This window comes from Sapajus apella, unplaced genomic scaffold (assembly GCF_009761245.1).
Source record: "Sapajus apella isolate SASKATOON/1434 unplaced genomic scaffold, GSC_monkey_1.0 scaffold2, whole genome shotgun sequence".
NCBI lineage: Eukaryota > Metazoa > Chordata > Mammalia > Primates > Cebidae > Sapajus > Sapajus apella.
The window spans coordinates 17,041,438-17,063,433 of record NW_022436942.1 but is presented as its reverse complement, the minus strand read 5'-3'; the positions used below and the strand labels follow the sequence as shown (position 1 = coordinate 17,063,433).

The following is a 21,996-nucleotide window of genomic DNA, read 5'->3' as shown; positions in this document are numbered from 1 at the left end:
TTGTCCATTTATCTTGTCAGCATGGGCTGCTGTAATAAAATATTGTAAACTGGGTAGTTTAAGATACAGTTATTACTCACAAGTCTGGATATCGGAAAGTTCAAGATCAAGGTGCTGGTCAGTTCAGTTCCTGGTGAGGCCCCTTTTCTTCTGACTTGGGGATGGCCATCTTCTTGCTGTCTTCACATGATAGACTTGGGAGAAGTCAGCAAGTTCTCTGGCCTCTTTGTAGAAGGACGTTAATCTCATTTTGAAGACCCCCCTCATCACAACCTCATCTAAACCTAATCACCTTCCAAAGGCCCCCACCTTCTAATATAAACACATTGGGATTTAGGGCTTAAAAATAGGACTTTGGGGGGAACACAAACAGTTCATAAAATTTTTCACCATCTGTATCTATCTGTCTCAATTTCTGCCATATACAGTTGTAGAACAGTACTTGCAGAATCCAGGAATCATTCAATGCTTCCTCAAATTCATTTACAATAAAATGTCCTTCAGAAGCTATGTGCGTGACTATTAAAATGACATTATCTTCTCATATTTGTTACAAGTAATACAATGAAAGAAAATAAATTCTTTTTACAAGCAACTTTTAAATGGAAGTGGTAGACGGTATTTATAAATCCTTGCTATAAAAGCCTCCTACAATAAAGCACTTAAGAGGATGTGCCTAATAGGAATTCTTATTCTTCAGATTTTATTGTCATTGCACAATATACTGTATGACTTCCTGTGTCTAAACAAACATTTGATACCACAATTTAGCATACTTTTTTTTTTTTAACTGTGTGTACCTATTGATATTTAGCCTGTCCTTAGTGAAGGACAACTCAAAGTCTACCCTTTTTAATGATGCTATCATGATGGCTCCAACTGTTTTCTCTTGAATTTTTTCTTACTGATAGAAACATGCTTCTGAAAGTCATTGTGTATTATCTTGCCCTTTAAATTTTGTATTCATTGCATGTAAACTTGAAGAAAGACAGCATTTTAAAATCTTCTTATACTATGCAGTAGGCACAAATGGTTTATACATAGTAGTCACAAATCAACAATTGTTGAAAGGAAGAACAAAGGAGTGAGAACTGGATTAGTATTGTGGTAATTGTGATACACCCTGACTCTCCTTCTTCCTCTTAGAATGTACCACTGAAAATTTAGCAGAATGACAGCTCTCTGTTGTGGTCACTTTCCTTGGTGTGGTACATTTTCTCTTTGGGAAGTACATAGTCCTGATCTTGAGCATTATTACAGCTTAACATTAAGTTGCACGTATTGGTTCACTTGTGGAATACTCTTAAAATATGAACAGATTTTATGTCTTTTATGGGACAAAATGTAATACGGCACATTTTGCAAATGGTAGTAGTTAGACACAGTTGGAGGATCATGCTTTAAGAAGCACTGGCTATTTACCAGTGATATCAAAATTGACAACACAATAAACCTCTTTGAGGCTGTTTCCTCATCAGTAAAATGTGTCTGGTGAAATCTCTTTCATCAGGGTTGTTACAAGTATTGAATGAAACACATACAGAAATTACTTGGCTCACACTCACTGAGTGCTCACAACAAGTCAGCTTTCTTCTTCCAACTAATGGCTATGAGCTAAACAAGATGACTCATATTTAGCACAGAGTCAAATTACACTATGAGAAAACCTATCATAGTAGCTCTGAGACTTAACTTTTTGAAAATTATTGTGTCAGTGGAATATATATGCATTAAATTTCTAATAGAGTTTTTTTTACACAACAACTGTTTCATAATGTTTGTAAAGTTAAAGCTTAATCTTTCCAGGTGCTAGTTAAAGGTTAAGCTAATTCCTTGATAAGATTAAATGACTAAAATCAGTGGTTTCATGGTATTCACAGGGAGAAGGCCTCCACTTTGCTTTTTGTCAAATCACTTATTTAGAAACATAAAATGGAGATTTGTTTCAAGGATAAATAACTGAAAAATTTGCTGCATATGTATTGTATTCTTCAAAGGAAATATTTATAGCTACATATTAACCTCTTAGGTAGTCCTAGCTTATTTTTGGTTAAAATTCAAAATTAGAAATGTTTTAGGATAGTTACGGTGTCAAGGGTGAGGTGGAGATTGATGGACATGTGCTTTCAAGCTGCATCAATTTGGTTTCCTGAAGAGTTATACATATACTACAAGGCTCTTTCTCCAACTTTTACTAATAATTGGATATATTTTCTTTCCGAAAAGGAGCTCATAGCTCAGGCAAAGACATTGGGTCTTCTGCTGGTAGAATAGGCCTTTGGGAAGAAAATAGTTTTCCTTCTGTACTTTTGTTTATAGCAGAATTCAAGTCAGTTTCTACAGAAGACAAACCTCAAACACTCTGGAGCATCAAACTTGAAATAGGTGGAGATATCTGCTAGGAAAAGAACATTGGTACTGGACTTAACAAGACCTAGTAATGCACTGTTAGGTTTATATAGCCTCCAGGAAATACTATGGTTCAGGTTGTCTGTTAGCTATTCTTATATATGCTTGCCTCACCAGTCTGTTTATAACACATTGAGCATACAACTTGGTTTTTAAAATTTTTATTTATTTTGTTTTATTTTAAGTTACAGGGTACATGTGTAGGATGTGCAGATTTGTTACATAGGTAAACATGTGCCATGGTGGTTTGCTGCACCTATCAACCATCACCTGGGTATTAAGGCCAGCATGCATTGGGTATTTTTCCTGTTGTTCTTTCCCACCCTGGCCCCAGTGTGTTTCCCTGTTTGTGTCCATGTGTTCTCACTGTTCAGCTTCCACTTATAAGTGAGAACATGTAGTGTTTGGTTTTCTGTTCTTGAGTTAGTTTGAGCGCCCTGCTTGTTTAAAGCACCATTCCACGTAGAGATGGTTGGGAGAGTAAATATAAAAGCCTGGTTCATGCCCATAAGTCGATTCAATTAGTGTGTGTGTGTTTGTGTGCATATTTGTTTGTATGTGGGAAGTGAGGTGGGGAGAATTAAATAAACAAATACATTATTGTAAGACATGCTATACAAACCATAAGACAGTAGAATCCAATTGATAATTTTTTTGTCCTGAGAAGTGAGAGGTCCCATTTTTATGGGAAGATGTCAATTAGGAGACATCTTTAAATCTGTACCTTAAAAGTAGATGGAATAAGTAAATGACATACTAGTAGAAGGAAGATGGAACAGAAAGGAAAGGAAAGGGTAGAATTAATTTAACTTCAGTGTAGGCAATGTAAATAGGAATAAAGATTAAACTTAAATGCTAGAATTTGATCTGCTTTTACTTTTATGTACTTTTTTTTTTGAGACAGAGTCTCAGCCTGTCACCAGGCACCAAGCTGGAGTGCAGTGGTGCAATATTGGCTCACTGCAATCCCTGCCTCCTCGGTTCAAGCAATTCTCCTGCCTCAGCCTCCCGAGTAGCTGAGACTACAGGCGCGCACCACCATGCCCAGCTAATTTTTGTGTTTTTTAGTAGAGACGGGGTTTCACCATGTTGGTCAGGATGGTCCTGATCTCTTGACCTCGTGATCTGTCAGCCTCGGCCTCCCAAAGTGCTGGGATTACAGGTGTGAGCCACCACACCCGGCCCCTACTTTTACGTACTTTTAACGATGTATGATTTTAGGTTTGTTACTTAAAGTGGTGCAAAAGAAAGGGAATCGAAAGTTTCTAACCCTTATGTTCTTTAGATTTTTAAAACCTGTCTGGGTTTCTCAATCCCAGCACTATTAATATTTTGGATGGGCTATTTCCTTTTATGGAGGAGGTTTAGCTGCATCCCTGGCCTTTATCCAGTTCTGGGACTAGGGTTGGGTAACGGAGGCAGCTGGGGCACAATATCTCAGGAGGCATTCATTCTCTGTGGTTTGTAAATTTTAACTGTACTTGCACAACCTTAATGCCTCCTTAACTTGTGAGCCCTAAGCACCTTCCGTACCTCGCCCTAGTCCTGGCACTACCTCTGTCCTCTAGAAGCCAGTAGCATTCTCCGAATTGTGAAAGCCACATGTTTCTAAGCATTGCCAGATATCCTCTGAGGGACAATATCGCCCCGCTTAAGATAAACTGCTATCCAACTGGAATAACTCAGCATATTTATTTTATTTCTAAAATGCCAAAAGGAGCAGCCAGTAATGTGATCTTTTTTGTATTCAAAGTAGCAATTAAATACAGGTGTACTTTGGGCAGTGTATGAGTGGCTGAGACACACTTGGGAAGAAGGAATTGAAGAGAGCTGTGGAAAAAAAACTATTGTGAATTAATGGGCTGATGAGTGTTGTGTTAGGGAGAATTGGGGATTATGTGAAAGATATCAAAAGACGAGGTATCCATTCTGCTCTTAATAATATGCCTGACTTCTAGGCCTTGGCTGCATTGAAGAATAATAATTCTGATGTTCATCTGGGAGTGGATATGACAAGATTTTGAATTACATTTTTCAGATCCTTGTAAAAATGCTTCAAAAATCTGCCATGTGCTTGTACTTTATTTTCATTACACAAAATTAGGCAGTCTTCTTGGTTAAGGCTTCTTTGTGCTATTTGTATTTGCTAATATCATTTCTACCCACTGTACTCTATTTTATTTTCTTGGGTTTTGAGGGAAGCTATGATACTTGGGAAACTGCAATTTGTGCAGTGTGGCTGCCAAAATCACAGATACATCAAAGACTAATGGACTACTAATCATATCAGTTCATATGAGATCACAAAGCCGCTTTGTATTGTATGTGATCTACGGTTGTATAAGAGAGATATTGTTACTTAACGTTTAGCAATAGAGTTCAGTCTCTACAGTTCTAGGTGTTTCACATTCAGTGATGTGACACCCAGCATGGTGTTTCATTTTTTTTGCCACACTTACTACAAAAGTTGACAAATGATAATAACAACAAATTAAATCATTCAGCTTAATAGCTCACTGTATTAGTCTGTTTTTATACTGCTATAAAGAACTACCAGAGACTAATTTATGAAGTAATGTATGAAGAAAAGAGATTTTTTTTTTTTTTTTTTTTTTGAAGAAAAGAGATTTAATTGACTCACAGTTTTGCATGAATGGGGAGGCCCCAGGAAAATTACAGTCATGGTGGAAGGTGAAGGGGAAGCAAGCCTTGCCTTACATGTTGGCAGGAGAGAGAGCTGGGGGAAGTGCCACACTTTTAAACCATCAGACCTCCTGAAAACTCACTTACTATCATGAGAACAGCATCAGGGAAACCTCACTGTGATTCACCAACTCCCTCCCTCAACAAGTGGGGATTACAATTGGAGATGAGATTTGGGTGGGGACACAGAGCCAAACTATATCACTCACTAACTTCTGGAGGCATTATGATGTATATTTTATTTGCACTTAATCCTTAGTAACCCTAAGTGATGGTTAATAACATTATCCCTGTTTTATGGATATGGAAACTAAAACAATCTGGTTCATTATCTTGTCCATAATCACATGGTTAGGATCACTTGATTCCAAATCTGCTAACTCTAGAGCCCTTGTTCTTAAATACTACTTCAGATCTGCCTGTAGATGGCCTTGTGGATTGTGCAGAGTACTTCCAGGTGGTAGCGCCATGCACACTGTGTACATTATGAGCACACTGAGATTATACTGGTAGGTACACAATAAGTGCCAGATGAATTCCACTGCTTTTAAGTGTTGTTTATTTTGGTAAAGGAAAAACTTATTCAATAATGCTTGTTAAAGCTTGGTAACAATGACTTTATTCAATATCAATCACCATAGATATGGGAAACCATTGCAACCGTATGTTAGAGCTGGGGAGACAGATTGGGCTTGACTCTGACTACGGCGTGGGCAAGTAAGAATTCATAGCCAAGGAGCAGGGTAGGGATTATTAGGTGGAAAATTACTAAGAGGAAACTTTGGGGATAAGGGGGATTTCAGCCAAACCAACCTTAACAAGATTCTTTTTTTTTTTTTCCCATTTATTTATTTTATTGCATTTTAGGTTTTGGGGTACATGTGAAGAACATGCAAAATTGTTGCATAGGAACACACGTGGCAGTGTGATTTGCTGCCTTCCTCCCCATCACCTACATCTGGCATTTCTCCCCTTGCTATCTCTCCCCAGCTTCCCACCCCCCACCCTCCCTCCCCTATTTCCCCCCAACTGACCCCAGTGTGTAGTGCTCCCCTCCCTGTGTCCATGTGTTCTCATTGTTCAACACCCGCCTATGAGTGAGAACACGCGGTGTTTGATCTTCTGCTCTTCTGTCAGTTTGCTGAGAATGATGGTTTCCAGGTTCATCCATGTCCCTACAAAGGACCCAAACTCATCGTTTCTGATGGCTGCATAATATTCCATGGTGTATATGTGCCACATTTTCCCTATCCAGTCTATCGTCGATGGGCATTTGGGTTGGTTCCAGGTCTTTGCTACTGTAAACAGTGCTGCAATGAACATTCGTGTGCACGTGTCCTTATAGTAGAACGATTTGTAATCCTTTGGATATATACCCAGTAATGGGATTGCTGGGTCAAATGGAATTTCTATTTCTAGGTCCTTGAGGAATCGCCACACTGTCTTCCACAATGGTTGCACTAATTTACACTCCCACCAACAGTGCAAAAGTGTTCCTATTTCTCCACATCCTCTCCAGCATCTGTTGTCTCCAGATTTTTTAATGATCGCCATTCTAACCGGCGTGAGATGGTATCTCAGTGTAGTTTTGATTTGCATTTCTCTGATGACCAGTGATGATGAGCATTTTTTCATATGTTTGTTGGCCTCACGTATGTCTTCTTTTGTAAAGTGTCTGTTCATATCCTTTGCCCACTTTTGAATGGGCTTGTTAGTTTTTTTCTTGTAAATCTGCTTTAGTTCTTTGTAAATTACGGATATCAGCCCTTTGTCAGATGGGTAAACTGCAAAAATTTTTTCCCAATCTGTTGGTTGCCGATTCACTCTAATGATTGTTTCTTTTGCTGTGCAGAAGCTGTGGAGTTTGATTACTAAAGATAGGCCAAGGTGATCAGATATCACCTGAGGGATGGGGGAGAGTGGAAGAACCTGATTAGCTACTCAGGGCAACCCTATATCAAAGGAGTACAGCTCTTGCTAAAGCGACTTAACAGGGGTCTTCACTAAAACTGGATTATACAAGAACGTGCACAGATGGGCCTAGGAGAAAGTTTAAGAGTCTGACTATAGTTTGGCCAAGTAGAGAATTTTTGTCAATTAAAACAATTTATCTTGAATGCTCTACAGTGGGAAATAGAAAAGTGGGCAGTAATTTATTTCTTTTGTTTTTCCTGCAAGGATATTCCTAGATATAAATTATATTTGAAAAAAGAATGGGAGGATGGAATTCAGCGAAATGTTGTTTCTTGCCTATTATGGTTTCCACATTCTAGTTCAGCTTATGCAATTGAGAATGCAACTACCGCTTTAGAATAGTCTTTCATCTAGTGTTAGTGAGAATTGTATAATGCCACCACAGTTCTCTTTTCTGAGGCCTAAGGCTAGAATATTCTCTCCCCATTATTTATTATTGTCATGCAGCCATTAGCTTTTGCCATTAGAAACTATACTTATACTAAAGGTGTTACAGCTGGATGTATGTGCTCCAAATTCTCATTACATGCTGCTGACCTTTCCCTATAAATCTGAGCTTGGAGTTATCAGCTTTCTACTTGTTGGCCCTAATTGGAAAGTTCTCTGCTATATCTAGGTACAAAATGTGCTATTGGAGCTTGAATTTCTGCCCCTTATTAATATTGATTGCCTTATTGACTTATTTCCTCAATTCTCTTTCCATTGGAAAGCTGGCTGAAACAAATTCCTCAGTTTTATATACAAAGTGAGCTTATGATAGAACATATTACAAATCATGCAATGCAATAAATGAGGACACAATCTAATGCTTTTGCCATTAGAATATTAAAATGTCCTTTACTAATTACTTGAACACCTTTTATTTCTACTTAATAAGCTAGAAACAAATTCATGAATTTTTCAGCAGTTTGAAACTCATTGTATCTGTTTGAAAATCCAAGTATCACTTATACAGTACTATTTTCTATGAAGGTTTGGTAAGGAGTTACATTGTAATTTCCTAAAACCTGTCTATACTTCAGATGGATTCTATTTTGACAAGACTCCTGTGTAGCCCAGAGGTGGCAGAGGGGATATTTCTGACTTGATTTATCTGTCCATCAAAAAAAAAAAAAAAGTCCTCTTCTTCAGAGGAAGGTAGAGTACATACTGCACTTAAAACTCTTAAACAGTCAAAACTGCCTGTTCTTTGTTGTTTATGTATGTTAATAATGACATGCCAGAAATCAGTAGTATTCAGAGTCATCTTAAGTGCATACTTAGAAGTATTTGTGCTTTAGTACATATTTAAATATTTAAACAGTTATTTCACCAAATTCTATTTCTATTAAATGAACTTACTTAAAAAAACTGTGTAGAATATGCTGAATGTGAATTTTGTTTTTCTTACATTTTTATTTATTTTTTTCTATTAGAAACTGACTAACCAATCTTCAAATAAAGGGAACTGAAGCTTCATGAACTCATGAGATAAAATGACCAAAACTATGCAGGTTCTAAATTAATACCTTTTTACACTTATGATATTTTGAAGAAATTGAATAAGAACTCTTTCTGCTTCCCTCAGATGAACTTATTTTTCCCAGCATTAATGTCAAGAAACAATCAGAGGAAAACATTAATGTAGAAAATTTTTATCATTGAAAATTGAAGTTAAATTATCATTCTCTTTTTGTAATGTATGAAACAAAAGTATTTTAGGTCTTTTCTGATTAAGTTATTCTGTAGAATGTTCAGGAAACATACTTTTTTTACATTTAATGACAAAAATATACGCACAAAATAAGAAGTTATTTATTTATTTATTTATTTAGAGACAGGGTCTCACTCTGCTGCCCAGGTTGGAGTGCAATGGCACAATCACAGCTCACTGCAGCCTTGACTATTCAGACTCAAGCAGTCCTCTCCCTTAGCCTCCCAAGCAGCTGGGACTACAGGTGTGCACCACCACGCCTGACTAATATTTTTTAGAATAGAAATTTATTATCAGATATTGCAACTTCAGAATTATAAGGGTGCTGGGCAAATGCAACTGGAGAAACAATAAGTAGCACATACATTTGAATATATATGATGAATTTGATTACATGACTTTAAGATTACAAATTCCAGTGTTATACCATTTTTATGTAGTGCTGGACACTCTGTGATAATCCAGATGCTAATCCTTAAGCCTATCAACTTGACATGTTATTTTTAATATAGTATGTAGATTGTGAGAAAATAATTCCTGATTTCCTGTAACTTAGAAAATTATGTTTTTATTTCCGTTATGAGCCTGTAGAAGTCAAATACCTCTGACCTTTTAGCTCATTTCTTTAAACAGAAAATGGTTAAGAATAGTTAGCTTCCACTCTTTGATTATTAAAAAAGAAACTGTCACCATGTCACATGATTCAAATGTAAATCTAGCTTTCTATTCTGGCTTAGTAGAAAGATGATCTTTGCTTTAGCCTCTGACTGCGTTTGGTAAAAGAAGCAGTCCCTTTGCTGCTCCTTTCCTGTGCACATTGAAAGGGAAGAAAGAAACCTGTCACAAATATTTAAATGTTTAAAAAGCACATGCATTTAGGATACCACAAAGTGTTATTCTCAAATCTGTCTTGTGCTGTCTCCGTGCCCAGAGCTCAAAAGAAACTAGTAAAATGCATTTTTGGACAAAATGATTTTTTCTGTCAAATGTTTTAAATCTAATAATATGATGTTTTACAGTGACCAGTCATTTTCACCTCTGTCTCCTAGTGGCCTCCTGCTCATTCTGCTCATTTATCATTCTCTTCCTGTTTTGGCATTCACCTTTGTAGGGGTAGAAAGGTGTGAGACCTTTTTTCATACATCAATCAGAGGCATTAGACTTACATAATAGGTTAACACTTCAATAGCCAGAGACAAGTTAATGAGAAAAGCATGACAAATTTATTTAATCAAAGTTTTATGTGACATGGAAGGCTTCAGAAATGAAGACCCAAAGGCCCAGGTAAAACTGTCTACTTTATGTTTAGATTCTCCTGTGATTTGACTGTGTTCTCCAAAGTTCATGCGTTGAAAACTTAGTTCCCAAGGCAACAGTGTTTAGAGATGGAGCCTTATGAGGTGATTAGGTCATAAGGGCTCTGCCTTCGTGAGAGGATTAATGCCCTTATCATGTGAGTTGATAATTGATTGCAGAAGTTGGCTTGCTATGAAAGCAAGTTTGGTTCCCTCTTGCTCTTTCATGCTCTTTTGCTTTTCTGACTTCTGCCATTAAATGATGCAGCAGGAAGGACTTCTCCAGATGCCAGTATCATGCTCTTGGACTTCCCATTCCCAGAACAGTGAGCCAGATAAACTTCTATTGCTTAGAAATTACCCCAGTCTGTGGTTTTATGTAATAGCAGTACAAAATGGGTTAAAACCTGTTCGATAAAGAATAGACAGCTGTGTTGAAATGTAATTAGATAAAAGTATGGATATAATGTAGTGGCAATGGGCTGAAGGAGGAAAACCCAGCAAAATCTGTCTGTTCGATTCTTCTTGGACTCTTTATGTAGCATTCTTTTTTTCCAGGTAAGATCTTTCTGGAATAAGAATCTTCAAGAAAGAAGGGAGGCAGGGACTTTCTAGATTTTATGGCTTTCTTTGGAGAAGAGGGGTTCTAGTTTCTATGATTCACTTGTGGAAAGAGGAATTCTGATTTCTATGACTCATTTCATGGGATAAAGGGTAAGAGACATGAGGGAACAAGAGGTTCAGAGAGAGCTTGCTTCCAATGCCTTCCAGCCTGCATTAGTTCAATGTATTCAGCATGCTAAAGCTCCATACTTTGCAATGTTATCTTCTGAATCCCAACACCTATAATTAGAAATGTGTCCTATTTTCTTGGTCATTGCAATTTTTTTGGTTGCTATTACTTTCCAATCATGTGTTTTTATTTTATGTGAAATATAATTCTAGACAAAGGAATAATTTTTAAAATGAAGCTTTTAGTAATATTCCTTCCTGTTGCATTCAAATTCCTTATTTTTTTTCTGAAAAACAACAACAAAAAAGACCATGTAGGCTTTGTGCAGTGTCAGTATCATAGCCAATGAGGTTTATCTGAGGGGCGATTATTGCTAATTGAAAACTTTTCCCAATACCCCATCATGACAACTTGAAATATAGTCGGCATTGGCAATTTTTGACAATCTCTACGGAAATTGAATTATGTATTTTAAAAAAAGACTGTAATTCGAGTGCTAAGCTACTTGAAAGTAGATATCATTTTCATACTTTCATTGAACTATGAGATATTCCTATTTTAGAAATGAAGAAAGTTTGATTTTTAGAGGTTAGCTAAATTTTCCAAATTCACTCAGTTCATTAGTGATTGATCCAAGAAAACAGACCTGACTTGTAACATCTTAAATATTCTGCAAGTAATTCTTATATCTCTGAGAATTTAAACATTTTCAAAATACTTTCTCCAGTCTATTGTAATTTTTAAAATGTCTTACATAATAATATTCTGGAAAAAGGTTTTTATAGGTTTCTATCAGAAGAGACTAGAATCTCTGTTAGCTATTTTAGCCTATGATTAATACAGGAAACATGATACTAAGAACTTATATGAATATCAAATTATAAGAAGAGTTTATGTATTTTCATCTATCCTGATGGGTTATTACACCTTTAATATTAACATGTGAGTTGTATTGTATCATGGTAGTTGAACCTGATTTGAGCCAGAATAGTTAATTCTTAAACATTAAGTTCTAATTTAATAGCTTGCCACTCCTATTCAGTTTTTATTTTTCGTTGGGAGATATCAACTCAGTAATATACACATGAACAAACTGTAATTTTTTTGGGTGATGGGCTTTAGACTTGAATAACCCTTTAGAACTGCATTGATTATGTTTTTTTTTTTTTTTCAACTGTATAGGAAAGTCTTCTGCCAGAGATTATGTTTTTCAAAGCTTTTTTTTTTTAGCAATTTCAACACCTGTTTCAGGAGTTGAGAGGTAATTTTTCTTAACACTCTTGTAATTGTTAACATCATTCTTTGGCTTTATCCTTCTCTATTCTGAAAATCATTTTTTAGTTTACTTCATCAATTTTATTTGATACAAAACAGTGCATTGTTTTTCACTTTTCTTATTCCTCCCCTTATAATGTTTTTACAGGTATTACTGTTTATAAGCAACAAAACAAACACAAAAGCAACATAAAACTCTTCATAACAATGAGGGAGTTAGCTGGGCACGATGGCTCACGCCTGTAATCCCAGCACTTTGGTAGGCCAAGGCGGGTAGATCACAAGATCAGGAGTTCAAGACCAGCCTGGCCAATATGGTGAAACCCTATCTCTACTAAAAGTACAAAACTTAGCTGGGCGTGGTGGCGTGCACCTGTAGTCCCAGCTACTAGGGAGGCTGAGGTAGAAGAATCGCTTGAACCTGGGAGGCGAAGATTGCAGTGAGCTGAGAACACGCCACTGCACTCCAGCCTGGACAACAGAGCGAGACTCTGTCTTAAACAAACAAACAAGCAAACAAAAGCAATGAGGGAGTTGAAGTCATGCTGTAAAACCAAGGGATTAAAAGAGAAAAGAAAACCACTGTTTCTTTTTTGTTGTTGTTCTTGAGACCGGATTTCACTCTGTTGCCCAGGTTAGAGTAGAGTGCTGCAATCAAAACTCACTGCAGTCTCTGACTCCTGGGCTCAAGCTATACTCCCTCCTCAGCCTCCCAAGTTGCTGGGACCACTGATGCAAGCAAACATACCTGGCCAATTTTTTTCTATCTTTTGTAGGGATGGGGGTCTCACAATATTGCCCAGGCTAGTCTCAATTCCTGGGCTCAAGTGATTCTCCCAACGTGCTGGGATTACAGGCATGAGTCAGCATACCTGGCCAACTACTGTTTATCTACATACACATACACAACCCTTCTGACACCAAATATGTGATAATTTTTCCCTTGCCAACCATGCTCCAATTTTGTCTCATTAAACTGAGTGTCCTACAATTTAACTCAATTCTTACACTCATGACCCAGAGTTAGTGCAGACTCCACAGGTTAAGGGCTCTGTCTCACAACACATTTCTATACTTCAGATGTCAATCACATGTAGTATGTCCCCAAATTACCCACATCTTCTGTCCAACATGGCCACAAACTGGGGATTCCAACTCCTGCCTCAGGTTCAGAAAGTGTTAGAACAGCTCACAGAGCTCAGGGGAACATTTTCTTATAGTTACCAGCTTATTATAAAGAATATAACACAGAAATAGTCACCTGGAAGAGATGCACAGGACACGGCATGGGTGGGAGTACACAGCTCCATGTTCCTTCAAGGCATGCCACCTCCCCAGTACTTGCAGCAGCATTAACAGTTGTAACTATTTCTCAGCCACATGCCAAATCTAAATGATCATAAGGAAACGCAGGAATGTTGCTAGAAACAAAGAAGACATTGGACTTACACAATTAGTAAGCAGAACAAAAGGGAATTTGCAGTTTTCTCTTATGCTTTTAATATCTGACTTTTGGGGGACATTTCATGATTAGAACTTATGTGTCTTATTTAAATTTTGGTGAATGTTCCTGTTTTATCATTTGAAATTAATTCTTGTGTTAACTTGAACTTTTTGCCCCCTCAGAGGAAATATAATTTAGAATTTTAGTTTTCCAAGCATTAGGATTGTTATTTTTGGTAGCTATGAGAAATTAAATACCTGATATTCTGAAAAAAAAAAAAGTAGTGCTTTTCTTAAAATAGTCTTGAATTCCATCTACCAAGATAACAAGAAGATCCATGCCACCATTGACTACTAAAACCATTTATTATCCCAAGTGTTTCCAATTGTGTAGGATATTTTTTTCGATGACTTTTTCCTTTTTTAACCATTTGATTGACAGATACAATGGAAGTTGTTCACAGCCCCTATCGAAAACAAGTGTTGCCATGTATTAACAACTGAAAATACTCACCTTTCATCTTGGGAACCTGATAAAGAGTTCAGTATTCTAAATGTATTTTCCAAAACATTTAAAAAAAGAAAATATTTTTGTGTTTTGCTAAAGTTCCCTTAGCTGGGACTACAGGTGCATGCCACCGCGCCCTGCCAGTGTTTTTGTATTTTTAGTAGATACAGAGTCTTAGCCAGGGTGGTCTCCATCTCTTGACCTTGTGATCCACCTGTCTTGGCCTCCCAGAGTGCTGGGATCACAGGCGTGAGCCACTGCACTTGGCCTTATATAGGTTTTTTTTTTTTTCTTTGAGATGGAATCTCACTCCGTCACCAGGCTGTAGTGCAGTGGCGTGATCTCGTCTCACTGCAACCTCTGCCTCCTGGGTTCAAAAGATTCTCCTGTCTTAGCCTCCTTAGTAGCTGAGACTACAGGCGCACGCCACCATGCCCAGCTAATTTTTTGTAGTTTTAGTACAGGCAGGGTTTCACCATGTTGGCCAGGATAGTCTTGATCTCTTGACCTCCTGATCCGCCCGCCTTGGCCTCCAGAAGTGCGGGATTACAGATATGAGCCACCACTCCGGCCATATAGGTTTTTTTTTTTAATTTTTTATTTTTAGAAGAACTGCTTGTATGAAAAATGACTTATGTGGGCAAATCGAATCCCTAAAAAGGTTTCTAGTTGGACAAAACATTGAAGGCAACATTTGTATAAAAAAATAAAAAAAGTTATGTATATATATTTATACATACATACATAAATATTATTTGAATAATCTTATTTAACTGTTTAAGCTTTATCTGTAAATTGGAAATGTGATAGCTGCCAGGAAATGGTGTAGTGAGAAATGGACAAAATAGCACATACAAAGTAGTTACCTAGGTAAATCTCTATCCTGTCACCAACTCTTCCAGTCCAGAGACCTCCTTGGTCACACAAGCTAAAGAACCCATTTCCACCACATCTTATTCTTATAATCCTTTTTAAATTTAATTGATACAAAGCGATCTTTTTAATGTGTTTTTATTCCTACTGGAGACGTTGTGCATCCATTTGCTGCCAAATTCTCCAGAGTCTGTTCTTATACATGGCAGGCGTTCGTTTATTCATTCATTCAAAAACCATTCTTAGAACTGACTTCACTTTTGATGGGGTTACTCTGCTGAACAAAAAGTGAAGTTTCTTCCTTGATAGGATATAAAAATATTTATAAGCCAATACTTTTTTGATGGGTACAAATATATACAATAATTGTGCAATAGTTTCTAGGGCTATTTTGTTTTAACCCATCGGCATAGAAACAAAATTAGTCTGTTGTACAAAATATTGCCGTTGTAACATTCCTAATATTTACAATAAAGGGACTCACTTTCCTTGGATATTTCTAAGTTGGGGAGAGTTGCTTAACTTTATTGGATGTCAGTTTCTTACTTTTTCCATTTGTGAAAGAAGGGAGCCAGTTTGATTCTCTTCTACAATCTAGGACTTAACGAACCATTATTCATTGCACTTTTCAATGTATGTCGCTTTCTTGTTACAGAATATGGGCTTTTCCTAGATGTCATTAGTAAGGCAGTTTAGAGTGTGTCCTTGCTGGGAAGATGTACAGTAGTGGTAATAATTCACCATTTTGGAATATCAAAACTGTATCCATGTGCCCTGAAACACTGAACAGCATCTAGCAAACCCTATGTTTCCTAATATTGCCTTATCTAGTGTTACAGAAATAAATGTATTTATTTTAAAATTATAATGCTGATTTATTTTAAACGAAATCTAAATTAAGTCCTTTCTTATACATTTACATTCTGGAGACAAAGTTTGAGAACTGCATTGATGATCTAACAAGCATTAGATCATCAAATTCAATTCTAAAATGAATTTGCTCTGTTAGCATTTCCTGTACAGTATGTTTCCAAGCTTCATTTTGACCCTCATTCTTGGAATTCCTTACCTGTAGTCCTTTTAGCCCATTGATTCCTCTTTATCCTTTAAGAATTATTCTATCCATTCTTTTTTTCTGGAACCTATTTCTGGCCTTCATTCACCACAGGGTGATTAGATATTCTCTCTTTGTGTTTCCATAAAATCATGCACATATTTACTTTGCTTACCATATTTTTCCATAATTACCTGTTTCTTCATTTGCATCTCCTATTAGGTTGTGACCTTTTTGATACTAATGATTTTATGTGTTAATCCTTATAACTCTAAAACATAACACAGTACCTGTCTTATAGATGGTGCACAGTAAATGTACATTGCATTAGTGGATGAATAAAAGTTAAGAATCAAGATGGATATGACTCTTCATGCAGAGGATAGAGCATCAATGGAGGTATAGTCTGAAAAGGAGAGCACAATTCAGTGATTATGATTTTTTCCACTGTGATAGTATTCTAAGTTATAGAATGTATGAGCAATAATGAAATAAAAATTGACTGAAGAAGAACATACAATCTAGACTAGAGAATTGACTAACCATGAATTAAGATTGCCTTTATGGAGTTCAATTGAGATAGATTCCATAATTGTTGTGAAGAATTTGGAAATTAAGTAAAGAATTCTGAAATTTAGTTGAAAGTAGCTTGTTGGAAAACCTTATGATAATTGGGAATACAGGCACAAAGGATGTTGGAAAGTTTATTTTAGTGCTATAAATTATTGATGAGTTATCACTGCCAGCATATCCTCAGAATACCTTTATGTTGTCAAATTTTAAAAGCACTTGGATAATTTAGATTAATATAATTCACTTAGATTCTGTATAAAATATTAGTAAATGATATTGATTACTTGATTTAGACTTTACTTTCTGCCATGGACTATGCTGTATACTTTCATATGCATTAACTTTAATACTTACTCCAGTGTAATTATTCACATTTTACAGATGAGGAAACCGAGAGTAAGAAAGCTCAATTCAGTTGTCTTTGATAACAGAACTAATTGAAAATCTGTACTTATACTGCTCTTCACTATGACCCCAAGAGTCTCTAATATACTTATATGTTTTGTGCTCAGATTCAAAGTGGCAAGCATAAATGTCTATAAATCTAGTTGTCTCTTAGGTGGTCATTTATTCATTCATTCAATCATCAAACATTTACTGGCCCTCTAGCCACTGCTAGGTGCTGCATATGTAACACACCCATAAACTCTCATGGAAGTTACAGTGGAAGAGACTGGCATTAGAAATATAAACAAGGCTGGACACGGTGGCTGAGACCTTTAATCCCAGCACTTTTGGAGGCCCAGGAGGGCGGATCATGAGGTCACAAGTTCAAAACCAGCCTGGACAAAATAGTGAAACCTGTCTCTACTATAAATACAAAAAAATTAGCCAGGTGTGGTGGCGGGCCCCTGTAATCACAGCTACTTGGGAGGTGGAGGCAGGAGAATTGCTTAAACCTCGGAGGCAGAGATTGCAGTGAGCCAAAATCATGCCACTGCACTCCAGCCTAGATAAGTCAGTGTGAGACTCCGACCCAAAAAAAAAAAAAAATATATATATATATATATATAAACAAACTGTATAATGACAATTTTTGATAAATGCTATGAAGAAAACTGGAGTGCCTTTTATTAAGTAGATTACAGAGCAGGCTTCTTATGTACTTACTTCCCTGTGGGCAAATATAATTAGATTTACAATGTAGCTTACTTTAATTCAAGAAGATACTTAAATAGCTTTAGATAAGTGGTACCACACCAATGTAATCAAGCTGAACAGAACAGTTTGAAATCATTGGACTTCTAGCAGCCTTTTCACAGCACAGAGGGAATTTTGGCAAACTGGTATTCTTGAAGAAAATTGTGGTGGTACACTTCAACAGGTTCTGAAAATTTACCAAATGTCACATCTGTATTTCAGTTTTGGAGAGTGACTTTGAAACTACTTCAACAATGACCTACATCGCTTCACAATAGAGCATGATTATCCATTGAGATAACTCTTAGGTTGCCCTTTAAAAAGCAGTATGTGTCCTGCTGCAATTCTGAGCATATGGTAGATTTTGAATTGGAAATATGGATACAGAGTTTGATAAGTTTGAACATTTGGCTTGAGATATTGATAACATTTGGCATAAAGTCAAAATAGTAGTATTTCAGGATAATTTATTTCATTCAGAACTTAATAAAGCTAGGTGGTCAACATAAATAAAAAACAAAAATAATACAAACAAAGAAAAGCAAAACAATGTGAAACTTTGCTGGATGCTAATGACAGACTAGACCCTGGCTTTATTGCACATCAAAAGTTATAAAGTCTTGGCTGAGCACGATGGCTCATGCTTGTAATCCCAGAACTTTGGGAGGCTGAGGTAAGTGGATTACTTGATGGAGTTTGAGACCAGCCTGGTCAACATGGTGAAATCACCTCTACTAAAAATACAAAAATTAGCTCAGTATTGTGGCACATGCCCATAATCCCAGCTACTTGGGAGGCTGAGGCACAAAAATCGCCTGAGCCTGGGTGGTAGAAGCTGCATTAAGCCAAGAAAATGCACTCCAGCAGCTGAGCACGGTGGCTCACACCTATAGTCATAGCACTTTGGGAGGCTGAGGCAGGTGGATCACTCGAGGTCAGGAGTTTGAGACCAGCCTGGCCAACATGGTAAAACCCTGTCTCTAATAAAAATATAAAAGTTATTTGGACATGGTGGCAGGCACCTGTAATCCTAGCTACTTGGGAGGCTGAGGCAAGAGAATTGCTTGAACCCAAAAAGCCTCGGAGATTTCAGTGAGCCAAGACTACACCATTACACTCCATCTAGCCTGGGCAACAAAAGCAAAACTTTGTCTCAAAAAAAAAAAAACCAAAAACCAAAAAAAATGAAAAGAAAAAGAAAATGCACTCCCTCCAGCCTGGGCAACAGATTGAGACTCTGTCTCAAAAACAACAAAAACCAAAACAGTTATAAAGTTATTTTAGTTTTAGTAGTAACCTTGGGCCTGTAATATATCATAAATAACTGGTACTTAACTGATTTCTGAATGCAGAAAAGTTTCTAAGTCAATGATCTGTTTATTTCATTTTTATTTTTTTGCCAACGAACATGTGTTTTAACTTTACTTCTCGTTCCTCCCTCCCCTTTCACAAATTTTTTATGGCCAGATAACATAATTTTCTGACAGTTGGAGACATTTTTGTAATTATCTGCAAACCTGAGAGGCTTAAGACTTTGTTTCTTAACACTGTCAGAAAGTGGTTGAAATGATTTTCATGAAGTGAAAATGTATGTGAAAGATAGAAGTTAAGCATGAAATATAGTATCATCATTGAAACCTGTTATCATTTATCAACTCTAGACATTATGAGCCTTCCCTATTGTTGTCTTTCCTGGAGTTTTCTTATCCTGTTAGTACTCTTCATTATCCCTTATGTCGTTCTTGTGTGACACTCTCACAGGGGAGAAACCCTTAAACTGGGCCTTGAGGAATAAATAGGAGCATGCTCAACAGAAAGGTGAGGAAGAGAACTCCTTAATAGTCACTGATATCTATTCAGGCTGGAAAGTTAAATTAGTTCAATGTTATTAATGGATGTCATGCAAGGAAAGACATGACATTAAAGGAGAATAAAGCAGTGGCATAGAGTCAGATCAGATAGTAAAACCATTTGATATGGTTTGGCTGTGTCCCCACCAAAATCTCATGTTGAATTGTAGTTCCCATAATCACCACATGTTGTGGGAGAGACCCAGTGGGAGGTAATTTAATCATGGGGCTGTTACCTCTGTGCTTTTCTTATGATAGTGAGTTCTCACAAGATCTGATGATTTTATAGGGGGCTTCCCCCTTTGCTTGCCTCATATTCTTCTCCTTTCTGCTGCAAGTGAAGAAGGATGTGTTTGCTTCCCCTTCTACTATGATTGTAAGCTTCTTGAGGCCCTCCCAGCCCTGTGGAATGGTGAGTTAATGAAACCTCTTTCATTTATGTATTACCCAGTCTCAGATATGTCCTTATAGCAGCATGAGGACAGATTAATACAGTAAACTGGAACCACATAGAATGGGGTACTGGTATAAGGATACCCAAAAATGTGGAATCATCTTTGGAACTAGGTAAGAGGCAGAGGTTGGAATAATTTGGAGGGCTCAGAAGAAGACAGGAAGATGTGGGAAATTTTGGAACTTTCTAGAGACTTGTTGAATGGCTTTGACCAAAATGCTGTGGTAATATGGACAATGAAGTCCAGGCTTAGGTGGTCTCAGACGGAGATGAGGAACTAAAGTCACTCTTGTCATGCAAAGAGACAGGCAGCATTTTGCCCCGGCTCTAGAGATTTGTGGAATTTGAACTTGAGGGAAAGGCTTTAGGGTAGCTGGTGTAAGTAATTTTTAAGTGGCAAAATGTTCAAAAGGAAGTAGAGCATAAAAGTTTGGAAAATTTGCAGCCTAGTGATGTGATAGAAAAGAAAAACACATTTTCTGGGGAGAAATTTAAGCTGGCTACAGAAATTTGCAGAAGTAATGAGGAGCCAAATATTAATCACTAAGACTATGGGGAAAATGTCTCCAGGGCATATCAGAGACCTTCACAGCAACCACTTTCATCACAGGCCTGGAGGCCTAGGAGGGAAAAATGGTTTCCTGGGCTGGGTCCAGGGTCCCTTTGCTGTGTGCAGCCTCAACACTTGATGCCCTGCATCTCAGCCACTCTAGTCATGGCTAAAAGGGGTCAGGTACAGCTCAGGCCAGTGCTTCAGAGGGTGCAAGCCCAAAGGCATGGAAGCTTCCACATGGTGTTGGTCCTGTGGGTGTGTAGGAGACAAGATTTGAGGTTTGGAGACCTCCACCTAGATTTCAGGGATGTATGGAAATTCCTTGATGTCCAGACAGAAGTCTGCTGCAGGGGCAGAGCCCTCATCAAGAATCTCTGCTAGGACTAGGCCAGTACAGAAAGTAAATGGGTTGGAAGCCCCACACAGAGACCCCACTGGGGCACTGCCTAGTGAAGCTGTAAGAAGAAGGCCACTATCCTCCAGACCCCAGAATGATAGATCCACCAACACCTTGCATTGTACACCTGGAAAAGCTGCAGACACTCAACTCCAGCCCATGAAAGCAGCCAGGAGTGGGGCTGTACCATGCAAAGTCACAGGGGCAGAGCCGTCTAAGCCCATGGGAGCTCACTCCTTGCATCAGTGTGACCCAGATGTGAGACATGGAGTCAAAGAAGACCATTTTGTAACTTTAAAGTTGGATGACTGCCCTATTGGATTTCAGATGTGCATGGGCCTGTAGCCCCTTTGTTTTGTCCAATTTCTTCCATTTGGAATGGATGTATTTACCCAACACCTGTAACCTCATTGTATCTAGGAAGTAACTAACATGCTTTTGATTTTACAGGCTCCTAGGCAGAAGGGACTTGGCTTGTCTGAGATAAGACTATGGGCTTAGACTTTTGGGTTAATGCTGAAATGAGTTAAGACTTTGGAAAACTGTTAGGAAGGGCATGATTGCGTTTTCTACAATGTGAGGACATAAGATTTGGGAGGGACCAGGGTTGTAAAGATATGGTTGGCTGTGTTTGGACCCAAATCTCACCTTGAATTGTAGTTCCCATAATTCCCATGTGTCATGGGAGGGGATCTGATGGGAGATAACGTAATCATGAGGGCTCTTACCCCTGTGCTATTCTTGTGATAGTGAGTGAGTTCTTATGAGAGCTGATGGTTTTATAAGGAGCTTCCTCCTTCACTCAGCTCTCATTCTTCTCCTTTCTCCTGCTGTGTGAAGAAGGATGTGTTTACTTCCCCTTTCACCATGATTGTAAGTTTCCTGAGGCCTCCCCAGCCCTGTGTAACTGTGAGTCAATTAAATAGCTTTAATTTATAAATTACCTAGTCTCAGGCATGGCCTTATAGCAACTTGAGAATAATGCACTGTATTATTACAGTGTATTATTACTACAGGGACTTGACTAATGCAGTGTATTAGTCCCTCTAATAATATACTTGAATTTTAC

General features: G+C 37.6%; 1 protein-coding gene and 1 non-coding gene across 7 annotated transcripts in view; both read left to right on the top strand.

The window, feature by feature from the left end:
- SLC16A7 (solute carrier family 16 member 7) overlaps positions 1-21,996 on the top strand; it is a 292,156-nt gene that overhangs the window by 32,846 nt on the left and 237,314 nt on the right. The window contains exon 1 of one of the 6 annotated variants that reach the window (XM_032288832.1): positions 9,876-10,632. The exons of the other annotated variants lie outside the window; for them this stretch is intronic. The gene's annotated coding sequence lies outside the window, so the exon portion shown is untranslated. Of the gene's footprint in view, positions 1-9,875; positions 10,633-21,996 lie in introns of those variants that run through there. 6 annotated transcript variants of the gene reach the window in all.
- Positions 11,124-11,264, top strand: LOC116528297. The gene has a single exon (XR_004258973.1). It is a non-coding gene; the product is annotated as a U4 spliceosomal RNA (small nuclear RNA).